The sequence below is a fragment of the Gymnodraco acuticeps genome, unplaced genomic scaffold (assembly GCF_902827175.1).
Source record: "Gymnodraco acuticeps unplaced genomic scaffold, fGymAcu1.1, whole genome shotgun sequence".
NCBI classification, from domain to species: Eukaryota; Metazoa; Chordata; class Actinopteri; order Perciformes; family Bathydraconidae; genus Gymnodraco; species Gymnodraco acuticeps.
Genome location: NW_022989867.1, coordinates 2,309,703 through 2,323,015, shown reverse-complemented (window position 1 = coordinate 2,323,015; position 13,313 = coordinate 2,309,703). Strand labels below are relative to the sequence as shown.

Genomic DNA, 13,313 nt, shown 5'->3' with positions numbered 1-13,313 from the left:
AAACCAAACGTGTGTGTTTATGTCTGTGTGCATTTATGTTTGAGACCTAGTAAATGGACACTGCATGGTTGCATGAATGTGAAGAGAGTACAGTGAACTCTATCTGTGCAGCTCCACAATTACGTCCTCAACAGCTAAAATATACTCTGCTCAACACACACACAAAATGAATTAGCCCCTGAACTGGGTTTCCATCTGTGGTCCATTAAAACGTTGCTATTGCTTTATTTAGACCGATGCAGGTTAGGAGGCAGAGAGTGTGGTAGCTGTGCCTCTAATGCGGATGTGTAGTAGGTTATTTTAGGTATAATTGGCTTTAAAATGTATAGATTTCAAGATTTTGGGCATACTTTGAATCAGATATGGTAATTGTAGATAGGTAGTCATCAGGCTTGTCAGATAATCTAAACCTCTCTATTTTTAGGTGAAAATCCAAACTAAGGCAAATTGAGTTGTTAGGATTTCAGATAGACAGCCTTTTCTGTCTTTCATATGAATTTGATAAACCAAGATGTTTAAAGGTATCTGTCCTCTTGCCATTTAAAGAGCCTGTGACAGCATCCCAACAACTGTTGTGCAATGAAATATTGGGCTACTAATCATCTCGAACCGTCAGTTTAAAAAAGAAGTTGCGATACCGTTCCGATAAATATCAATAATTTCGAACATCGTGGGGAAATTCCTTCGACTCATTGTGAAGTTTTGGGGGAAGCCGGAAGTGACGTCAATGCGGGAACGCTTCACTGTGCGACGAGAGCCAAACACGGACAAAGTGTGTTGTCATGCGTAGAAATGGTGAATTACTGAGTTTAGGCACGTTAATAACGTTTTAATGAAGTTGACTACAGTATATTCATATTTGTCAGTGCTTTCATGTCAATTCGGCGAACATAAACATAAATGATCGTGGTGAAGATGATGATTACATTAGGATTAAAAATCGGTAGTGAGAGCTGCTGAATTTCCTCCCGTAGGATGTGATATAAAAACAAATCGATTATTTTTGTAGTTGTAAACTCAAGTGGATGAAACTACATTTATTAGTGCTTTCATGTCAATTCGGCGAACATATGATAGATTAAATGATTGTTTGTTTAAGCCGGTCTGCATTTCCTGATGAGAAAACAAACCGATGCTTTTTGTAGTTGTACACCAACATGGATTAAACGTGTGGTTTTTTCACCACAATGTTGGGGAAATTAATGGATAAAATGCACGGATTATTATTATTATTCCCACTCCGATCGGGACACTAGGTCCACCGTTTCCCCGCAGCGAGGCTCCCCCCGTTTACAGTTTGGCCATCGGGACGAATCCCGATGCGCCGGTACCGAAGTGGGCCGGTCGGATAAGTCACTAACACATCCCCCATAGGCGGCGCGTGAGGCTCAGGTTTGGGAAGGCTAAATAACTTTTTTTACCTGACGCTGCCCGCCTCCGGCGTCTATAGAAAAGAGATTAACTCAGTGTGCGGAGTTTAAATCTCTCAAGTCATATTACAGGATAAAGGAAATACAGTTTAAACTGCCGTATGCAGAGAAGACGACGACGTGTCGCACTTATCATTCATATTACATCATCAATCAGATCATCGATCATATAATATCATAATATATCATATATTTCCTTATCTGAGTCAGCTGAGCCGTATCTGGCCGTGCAACACTTACAGTGTCACATACTGTATGCAGAAGTATTATTTTAAGCAACACATTATGTTGACGAAACACTCGAGTCAAATGTAATTAAAGTCAGATCCACTCGTGTCTTAGATGGGGCAGTGATATCATAAAACTATACGCTTTCATGTTGAACTGGCTTCGTAGCACACAGGGCACAGGTGGCTAGCAGCGCTAATGTCAAAGACACAGACATTATACATTATATTTGTATTTTACCAGGATGCAGTGACACAAATATTTGGGAAGGCTTAGCTTCTAACAGATACAACATAAACCGATCCTTCAGCCTCATATGAGCTCTCAGACACGTTCAAAATTAAACTGTCATCGCTGTCTGAGCTTGCTGCTGTGTGCACCATCGTGCGTTTACATGCAGATGCTGGGATCCTGAACGGTGCAGCTGGAGCGCTGTGCCCGCAATGACGTCACACATAATTTGGCGGGACTTGAAGAATCCCCGAGAAGATCCAGGAAATGGTCAACATTGAAGGGCAGATTAATGGTTATCAAAGTACAAAATCCAAAATCACTTCAGTAACGGTTTTCAAGGGGACAATATTTACTCAAATTGATGGGTTTGGATGATGGGGGAAACTCGTGTCACAGGCTCTTTAAGTAATATTTTCAGCAATCTTGCCATGTTCCTAGATCTTAGCTTTATGAGTATTTTCTTTCTGATGTTGCAAATAAAAACACGACTGGATTACAGGGATTAAAGCCTTGATGATATTTAAGTAAAGACACAGGTTGCTTCAGACTTTCACACAAAATGTAACAACAACAAACCCCAGAGATTAGTTTAACACTGACAATTGATTTTCACACTGATAAAAAAAAACATACACAACCTACACGCAGATTAGTTTGCACTCAAATCTATACTTCAAATGACACAATGTCAGTTTAGCTACTTGGCAGCAAACTTTTTGTAAATGGTAGTAGTATAAATGGTGAATAAGTAAAGTGCAGCTTTATAAGACAGCAAACTGTCAGACGTTAGCTAAGAATAAGCTAACTAGCTAGCTGCTACAGGTCATACATAGGCTACAGACAACAAACGGCTGTAGCAAGAAAAGCTCTGGGTGTAATTAATCGAACAAATGTTTATTTAAAAGATTCTATTTTTTTGTAAGTCTGGCTAATGGAAAAAGGATGAACATGTGACAATACTGCCGCCCTTCACAGGTGCTAAAAGCATTTGAAGAAAGAAACGCAAATCGGTGTGAGAAAAATACCAAGAAATGTTGAAGTCAATTGTAAAATCTTTCATTCTGTGAAAATATTTCAGTTGCAACGTAGCCATTATTCCGCCATTTCTCAATAATAACTATCTTCACTGAGTCTCGAGACTTTAAACTACAGAACAAAAAAGTGTCACTTTAAAAAAGGAAATCACTGTCAACCTGCTGAAGACAAAAACTGAGGTTGTGAGAACAACAGCAGGTAAACAGTTCCCCTGTGAGAGTATCAGGAGCAGACTAAGCTGTTGTCCCACTCTGCAAAGTGTTATTCGTGTCAATCCCTCCAACCGGGAAAGTAAACAGCAGTAGTAGAAATGCAGACGTCCAGCTCGCTTCCTGCTGAGGACAGGAAGGGGGAGGCTGACTCAGACTTCCCACGGTGGGTAAGCTGCTCCCTTCCATTTATCTGCTTGGTGCTGAAACCATGTTTATGCTAAAGCTAATGCAGATAACAAGAATACGGTCTTAATGTTTTTTCTGTCCTATCAAAATCAAGGGAACGGTTCCTGAGGTGGAAATGATTCTCTCCTTTCCATACTACTACCGTTTAGTCATCTTAACACACCACATATGTATATACTGTACAAAGATATAAGCGAATCAATTGCTGTATGTGTGCCTCTGCAGTGAACACTGTTGAACTTCAGCTTTTATAAAACTGTGTGTAACAATCTGTATATCCTGCTTTGCAGATGTGGATTTAGTCCCATCAGGGTTATTATTTTCAATCCATTTACACAACTCATAATGTCCTCTCATCACAGATTAATATCTCACAACATTGTTGTAGCAGAATCGCATGTACGGTATAACCAAAATATGCTGATAGCAACATATTCTGCCATATCTAGCATCTAAAAAATTATATATTGTATACACGCAGCATATCAAAAAAACATAGGCTATCTATTTTACAATGCCTGTCTAATGTAGTAAATATGCTCTACAACAGACTGAGTTTATCCCAATTTATTTTCCCACATGAAAGACTAGGAAAAGCACTTTACAACGGGTAAAAAAGCTCAATTGTAAAAGCTTTATTATGTTAATATCTTATCTTTAACAAGTCTTTATATGTGCCTGTCTTTCTAAAAAGGTTCAGTTAACAGTTCGTATAAAAATATGTCAAAGCTTGAATACACTAAATAGCGGGGGTCATCTTAACAAGTTACTCCACTGGGAAATGCATTAAATGTGAAAAATGTTTTCCCCTTTTATGTGTTTAATATGACATTTTAAACGTTAAAACGGATGATATTTTTGGACAATTTGGGGTTGTATCAGTTTAAGGGTATTTGGTTAGTGTTTTTTTTGGCTTGCAATGTTTCCCTATAGTACATACACACTCTCCAGCTGTAGATGTGTTAGTAATATGTAATGTAAATACTTATTTTAGTTATGGGCCCCTATTCTAAAGGATAATGTATTGGGGTGTTCTATTTCACATAATGTCCATTATTCACTTTTTAACTGTCACTGAATAAAATGAATTTAATATATGAGAAAAAAACATTTATACAAATATTTGAGGGCGTTAGAGAGAGACAGACGAGGAGGAGAGCCGGGGAGCCCGGGCAGACACACAGGCTCCTGCAGCCAGAAAGCTGCCCCCCCCCTGCACACCAACTCCCCCGCACCCCCACCCAGGAGGTTGCCCATTGTTCCCACATCTCCTAAACAAAGCATGCCCCCCCACCGCAACCAGGACCCCTTTCCCCACCTACCCCCATTGCACCCCGCCCCACCCTCCTCCTCCTTCTCCTAACTGACCCCCTCACTCACCCCCCCACACACTATCAGCATTGAGGCTCTAATAAGAAAAGAGAGACGAGATGCATCCCTATTGATATTGCTACATGCCTGACCCGAAGCATACAATTACATTATAAGGATACAATGCAAAAGAATTATAGAAAACAGTAAGAATGCATTGAAAAAAGAGTGTAGGGACCCTGTAAATTTAATAAGCTTTAAAACTAAATTTTATTTAAAAAGAAATATATCAAATTGTCAAATTGACACCTTCGTAACAGCAAAAACACGGTCTTCACGGTCAGGAGCATCACGTAAATTCCCTGAATCACCTGTTGATTCATCCAACTGTCAAACTGACAATTCACACTTTGAACTGCCAAAGAAAAGAACAAAAATCTCATAAAAAATAAATGTGACAACATCTGAGCATCACAAGACAGCATTTCATGCCAAGAAGAGTACTCCTCTTAATCTGGGTTCCATACAAATCTGTGTGTCGGATTTCGTCTAGAAATATGACGACAGATAAAACAATGCGGCAGACGGCTCCACCATATTGTGCCAGCATTGGTGAAGTGTGTGAACACACACTCAGACATGTGCACGTACACAGCGGTGGAGGCTAAAGCACACAGAGGCCATATGGTGCGTCCTCATCCACCGACGCCTGTTGCTGCTGCAACAATAGGCCTGCCTGGCCTGGACAGCAAGAGGCAAACACACACACAAATGTGCACACATACACACACCAAATGGTCGTTAGTCAGCCGGTCTGCGTCGCTTAGGCCCAGAACAAACGCCTGGATTTGCATTCTGTGCCTCCATTCGCCTCCTCCTCCTTTCTCTCTCTCGCACACACACACACTTCGCCGGTCTCTACAGGTGCACGGAGCACTCAAAACAGATGTCAACGGACTGGAAAGGGAGGGGGGGGAGTGGAGGGACGACGGGGGGGCTATTTGCCCAGGGTGACTGATAAAGCTTTGTACACTTGCAGGCCTAGACACAGCAAAGACAATGACACACACACGCATACAGACACACACACAAATGCATCCCCTTCCTCTGTTACACTTTCCGGACTTCCTGATGTATAATTTAGAAACACTTCATAAGACTAAAAAGGAAGACAAAACGTGTAATGTGCCCAAAAGTCAAGATTTTAAGGAGGTTTTTAAAATCCCAAATGGATTTTTCTCATTTTTCAAGAGAAATGACATCATATTATTGGTGGTATAAATCATCTCTACATTCATTTCATATTTTATCTGCACAGGTGAAGCAAAAGTTACTCTACACACTATATAAACATGCATGTCTTTATGAGCATGTTTTTTTCTATGGGGATTAATAAAGATGTATCTTATCTTAAATGTAATAAAAACCCTAAATATGTTAGGTCTAAAAACAATAAGATTTGTTTTTGGGGGGGATATTTGTAAGTCTGTTAAAGGTCATTTTTGTCTCAAATGCAGTTTTTCTTGTACAATGGAATCATGTTTGAATAATATTTAAGGACGTTGCTTTGAATAATAAGGCTATAATAATCAAAAAAATTCAAACAATGTGTCATTAGGAAAGTAATCTGAATATATCATTGACGACAAACTTACATTCATTTGAATTGAATCATTGAACTTGATTAATAAAACAAATCATTTATCCCCATTTTACAATCTTACTCATCCATACGTTCTCTATTAAAAGGAGACAAACCGACTCTTAATTGAAATCCTTTCATCCAGCGCACCCCCCCCTCGTCTGACAGATTGATTACTGTTACAGAAGTAAAGCAGCGAGTGTCTCATCCTACAGGCTGTCATGTTCTCTGATAACTACATCGTGGTGTATCGCCTGCATCACCACACATCTCTGGCAAGAGCAGTGCTCTAATCAATATGTAAAAGGAAATACACAACATAAGTCCATATGGGGTTATTATAAGATACCATATGGGGTTTAAAAGCTGTAACATTTACCAGACACTTAAAACATGTTACCTGGAATATAGAAATAAGCTAAATAAGAAATATGAATCATGTTAGAGGCTACTGTTGAGCGATTTAAAAAGCTCTCTTTCAAAATTCACCAAACACATAAAACCTATGCGATGTAACCTGGAATCGATAGAATATATATATATTTAAATAATAGGCTACTGTGGGGGATTTAAACATCTTTGCGGTCTCTTAAAAATGTCATCAGACACCTTAATAATAGAAGATGTTATCTGGGTTGGGAATTAAAAAGGAAACAAAACATATCAATCATTCTATAGGCTACTACTGGGGATTGTAAGAACTTTAGCTGCTAAATCACCTGCAGCAACTGACATCTAAAACATGTAAGAAGTACCCTGTAATCAATAGAAATAAAATACATATTTTCAAAATCTATAGGCTACTGCTGGGGCATTTGAAGAACTTTAAGGTATTTTTAAAAAAAATTAAAAGGATGCCACCGCAGACAGACACCGAAAACACATGACATGTAATCAGGTGTAGAATGAAAGTAAATACAAAATCTGAATGATATTTCAGGACGACCCAAATAGCTGAGTCTACAAACTGCAGGCTACATGTTATGAACACGCATTAAAGATGAAAAAGGTGGAAAAAACTCAAATGAGTTTTATAAAATGACTTCTGTACCCTTCATATTTTGTCTTTAAGATGAAGAGGTCAGTCAGGGAGTAATTTGTGAGCAGATCCAGCAGCATCCTGTCTGATCTGCTCTCATTGAGCATAATGTGCTCTGTCCTTTTGGTAAACACTGGCTGTGTGCAGTTCTCAGCCTGTGGCCTGTTCCTGTGACTGGGGCCTGGGCTGGAGGGGAGGAAAACCCCGCCGATGCAACAAGTCTCCCGTTCACTCAGCTTTGTTAAGCTTCCTCCCTGCGCTGCAGCGAACATGTTTTCATCTTTTTCCTGTTATGTGCCGGTCCAACCAGTAACCTAACTGATGGAGAAATACCCCCCGGCATGCATTTAGGAGAAGAATAAGGTTTTTGGTGTCGGGAAAATAGGATAAACTGGAGTGAAAGCGACAATCCTCGCTCTGAAGCTCACACGGTAACGCATTAATAAGCATGTTAGACTTGTTTAACATCTATTGGAAGGTAAAGCGTGTGGATTTCGCTTAAATTATTTGAATTTCAGCTTCAGTGATCACTTCAGGGTTTCAGAAACAAGCGAAACGTCCGAGGGCTCTCAGACCGACGCGCAGTCTGACGGGGGGACTCCTCCCTGGGAACTTACCTCGATTCATACGCCGCTTTATGGATTAATTCCCTCACTTTTCCACGGATTGGAGTCGCAAGAGCATCGGGAAGCACTCCGCCAACTCCAGAGTGTCCTCACGGTTTTGGTTTGATGGATAATCGGACGCGCTGAGTGCGTAAAATGCGCAGCGTCTCTCCAAGGATGCGAAATATGCGCGGAATGGGAGCAGGAATGAAATGAACGCAGTGGACTGAGTTGAACGGGGCGGGGTGAGAGGGGCTGGCGTCACCCTCCCTGGATGAATGAAATAGAGTGAGTGAGAGATGGGAGGATGGGTGGAGAGAAAAAAAGAAAAAGAAAGATAGCGGGGGGGAAGGGGCCGGACTGTATGAGTGCGTTCAACAACAAAAGAAAAGAGTGGAGCGCCCAAACTCTATTCACAGGAGGAGGAGAATGGGTCGAGATAAAAAACCACGGTCTGCTGTGCATGGCCGAGCAGGTGACAGCGAATCAAACAGGCTGTACTGAAACATAGTCACCACATCTCTGTGTGAGTTACATTACAAACTTTTTTTGTAACATAGACTACAATTCAAGACCAAGTAAGAATTACGCAAAACAAAACAAAAATAGTTATTTTTCATGTAAAACATTATTTTAAACAAATAAGCAAGACTGTGTTTTTGTTCTCAAGATTAAAGGTTTAATTAATAAGAAATAAAATGGACACGTGATCAATTCCATTAGCCTAACTTGGTATGAACAGCAGCTAGTGGTAATTTAATTTATGTTTTCAATGCGACGTAAAGTACACAATTATTTGTATCAATGAAAACACTATCTAACCACGTAAGCAAGACTCTTTTTAAAAAACATTTTCGTAAGATTTAAGGTTGTATTAATAAGCAAAACAACTGACACTTGTTCTCATTAGGCTTACTTGGAGCTAATGGTAGTTTAATAGCGACAAAGTTAGTCCTAAACATGTCCCATAATAACTACAAGAAAGTGTTTTATTATTAAGTAGAACATCATTATAAACACATATGCAAGACCATATGACTATTTACAGAAGAAAAACACATGTTCTCCTTAAGATTAAAGGGTTACTTCATTACACAGCAGCTAATGGCTGATGAGCTAAGCGACTGATGTTAGCTAACTTGAGATAGATATTGTTGCGTAACTGACAATTTGATAAGGTTTCTCGATTTAGTGACTATTTCCATCTGCCACAACAGCTTGGTCAAAGCAGCTGCTGTTCAGTCAAATTAAATGGTCTTAGTTTAAACACAACATTTTGCTCAATTGAGATGTTACTCGTTTGCATTTGTATATTTCTAAAAGAAAAGCCCCCTTTAAACCACAATTGAAAATAGTAAGAGTAAAGTTATTGAAAGGAAATAACGCATTTAGGATTACAATTTACCGGGAGCATCTCAAAAACACATTTAAGCTACGTTAGCATATCAATAGCTAATTGTGGTTTTTAGTTAGCTAATTGTTTTGGTAGCAGTAGGAATACACGCAACAATAATATAATCCTCCTTGCTTACTCATTGCGTTAATATTATACCTCTAGCTAAACCCTAACTGTCCTAACTTTAAATGAACAAGCAGTGGAATTAAACTTATTCTCTGAGGCCCCCTGGACCGCCTTGAAGGACCCCAGGGGCTTATGAGGACCCCACTTTTAAAAGCCACTGCCCTAACCAGAACATCTTTGTCTCCCTCTCAGATCTCTGAATGCAGCAGGCAGCCGCCTCCGCCTCATAAAGGAGTTGTTGTTTACTACTAAGCTCTGCCTTTCTCAGGTTACACCCCCCAGGCACTGCCTGACTGTCATCTCCCTAGAGAGGGAGGGGCTGTGACATAAAACAAACACAGATATGCCAGTGTCACAGCCTGGATACTGCAACCAGACACTACAGCCAGGCGAGCTAACAGACTAGCATTCCACATGGCAGCGTGTCATGTGTTTGTGAGTCCCATTCTCACTGATGCATACAAACACACCCTCACACAGCCGACTCACATGTGGACTGACAGTGTGTTTCATCTTTGTGGAGGCATGTGTGTTTCATTCTCAGACTCAGTGCAAACACAGAGCAGGCTAGTAAAAGATTTAGCAGTGACCTTAAGGTCACAGTCTGACTTTAATCTGACCTCACCTGGTTTACTGATGTTTTATTAATGTTGTCCATGTCTGGGATTCTATATCTCCTCTATGGAGGGCCAAGCAATTAAATAGATGGGAGAAAAATACATTTATTATTTAGAAATGTATGAAGTCAACATTAGCTACCTGAGATTTATGCACCCTTGGTTTGTGGGTCATAAAAAACATCAAAATCACTACTTGTCGGAGTACTGCAGCCATATAACTCAAATAGATTTCACTGCGTATCCTGAGAAACTCTTTTGCGGCTTTCACACCAGCGCTTTCCCCTTTCTAGCTCCGAGCGGGAGCTTTTCTGGTTCAGCTACGGTTTCCCTTTTCTGCTCCCGCTCTGTTCACACCGCCCAGAGCTGCCGCTGCTGCGTCATGACGTCACCGTTTACGTGCCTGCTTCATAAAATCCAAACCGCGCGGAAATCCCTCACATCGACAACAACAACAATGGCCGATTGCATTGAAGCGCTGTTCGCTTTGGTTATCCTCTTACGAAACGAAATGGAAGGCATCGGACGACTTTACTTGGAACTTTACAAACATCACATGCAAAATCAAAATGCAAGACTTCTTTGTGGTCTTCAGCATCTACTTCAACGACGAATCTGCCCCTGCCCCCGCCTCGACGTAAGAGAGACGTAAGCGACGCCGCCTCTTAGCTCCGAAGCTCTTGCCTAGACCGACAATTGTTTGGAGCTGAAAGTGAACCGGATTCCGGAGCTATAAGAGGCGGCGCCTCTGCGGTGTGAACAGGAAAAAACGGTACTTTTCAGGCTCTAGCTCCGAGCCGGAGCTGAAAACGCGTTGGTGTGAAAGGGGCAGAAGAGGTGCTAATAATACTTTTTTAGAGGGACACATTTGTCGAGTAAGCTGTACTTGGGGCAATGCTTTAGAACCTTCTAATCTGTGCATTGATCTTAATCTGTGTATACTATATTATTTTGGTCTCCTTGCTGCTTGAAATGAAAGACAGGAAAGTTAAGATGGGGTGTATCAGAGATGAAAAATGTCAACAAGAGCCCTCTTGTGGTCTGTGGGTAGGATTCTGAACAATAAGGGTGTGGAGACTGGACCCGATTCATAATCATTGAGTTCATGACACATAGGCAGAGGTTGAAATAAAGAGCGTACTCAATCCCAATAAATAACACTGTTCACAGAACCCTTGAGCATGACACCACACTTTGCGACTTCATTCAATGCGTGGTGAATTCACAAAAGGATTGTAAAGCTTTTGCAACCGGTTAAACCTACAGAAAAAAGAAAGAAACGGATTGATTCTCAAATCTCTCTAAATCAGTGGTTCTCAAACTTTTTCTGTCAGGCCCCCCCTTTGGAGAAAAAAAAAAGTCGGGCCCCCCCAACACAAATAGTCAGGCTCAGTGGCGGCGCCAGAGATTTCTTTTGGGGGTGCTGTGGGGTAGCTTGACGTTTCATAGAGGGTGCTCAAACATTTAGGGTTTCCCATTAATGTACCGGTCGCCACAGTGGAATTTTCTACTGCAACACTCCCCACACGCATACACAGTGTTCCCGCAACTGTTACAGTGAAGGCACGATAATCAGCTCACGGCATATAGGTGTAAGCAGGGGTCAAGTGCTATTTTTATAGGTGGTGTGTGGACCTAACATAGGGGGGTCCGGGGGCAAGCTCCCCCGGGAAGATATTTTTTTCAATCTTGAAGTTAAATGCATCAATCTGGTGCACTTTGAGAGCAAAATGAAGAGATCTAGATACCTCTCTCAACACCCATATGAAACAGAACTGGAAACAGATTTTCTATTTCTTTATAGATATTTTACAAATCACTCCCCTTTTAAACTTTATTCTTGTTTTACTGTCATATAGTATTTCATAGCTGTTTTTCATTTATTCTCTTATTTTTTTTAAACTATAATAATCATATAAATGTGTACCTCGGAAATAATTGTTTACATTAATGGTGACCAAAACGTTTGAGACCCACTGAGATAACACTCAGAGTCCTTTAGTTCACTGAGTCTCTCAGTCTGACAGGAGAGGACTCTCCTCCACTTTGTTGTTGAAAAAACTCCTTATATCCGTTAGCGTAGCTCGCTAGCACCAGAAGCTAACAACAACGATCTCCGGTACCGGTGCGCTCTCTCTCTCGCTCGCGCCCACAAAATGGCTCGTTCCACACACACACAGAGCCGAGCTTTAATGAAACACAGACGTAATAATACTGTACTGCATCATATTATTTTCGAATCAATAATTTTTCAAATTATGAATTTTAAAAAAAAAACATTTAATAACCATTTTTACTCCTGGTCTCTCGTCCCCCACTTTGAGAACCACTGCTCTAAATGGTTAAAATACAAGCATGAATACAATGCAAAGCCTATTTACAAATACTTAAATTAGGTTAAATTCATAAACTGCGCAAAATTGGGCCATCTCTTCAAATTAGCCAGTCCAATTCACAAAAGTGCTAAAAACCAAAGTGCAGAAATATTACATTTATTAGCGTCTTCAGAGACTGCTGATGAAGCACATTAATCCTTTTGACAGATTGAGATAATACATTTTAATTTCAGTTTTGCTCTGTCACAATTAAATTACTTTTCTGAGGTTTTGAGGAACGCATCTGCAGCTTGTTAGCAAAGACCTGACGCTCACCGTCCAAACATTTCTATTTTAATTTTCTCGCTGCCATAGACTAACAAATGCATTAAAAAACAAGTCAAATGAACTACAATACGTGTTTTTAAGTCTGATGACACACCAAACACTAACTGTATGAGAACGAGGATATTGCCTAGAAAGTCTGCGTTAACCATTGTTTTAGTACCCGACCCGTTATCTCTGATTATGGTTTAAGGCTTTAACAAGCCAGGTATGTCGAAAGAAAACCTGGCTTTGTCAAAAATCACTTACTTCGGTGCTTCACTCGCTTACGAGTGCTTACTCGACTAACTTTTTTCCCCATCCTCCCGGAACCGTCCCGAAATACAATCTAAGCCGTCCCGAAATTAATGTGGACCGTCCCGAATTTAAAATGTTAGTTTTTCTACATTATCATTAGTTAAAATCATTCAAAGTGACCTTTAACATAAATAAAACATCATACAAATCATTAGATGATAATTCATCAACCTTTTTATTTGAGTAAATCATTCAATCACATAAACAAAGGCCAAATATATTTAAACAAACACACAAATGAGAAAATTACTCTAATATTGACTCCAATCAAGTCCCATCCAATTAACAAAACAAT

At 40.2% G+C, this 13,313-nt stretch overlaps 1 protein-coding gene across 1 annotated transcript in view; it reads right to left on the bottom strand.

The window, feature by feature from the left end:
• tead1a (TEA domain family member 1a) overlaps positions 1–8,197 on the bottom strand; it is a 57,988-nt gene extending 49,791 nt beyond the window's left edge. Inside the window, 1 exon segment of the mRNA XM_034196597.1 lies at positions 7,935–8,197. The gene's annotated coding sequence lies outside the window, so the exon portion shown is untranslated.
• Between the last annotated feature and the right edge of the window lie 5,116 nt (positions 8,198–13,313).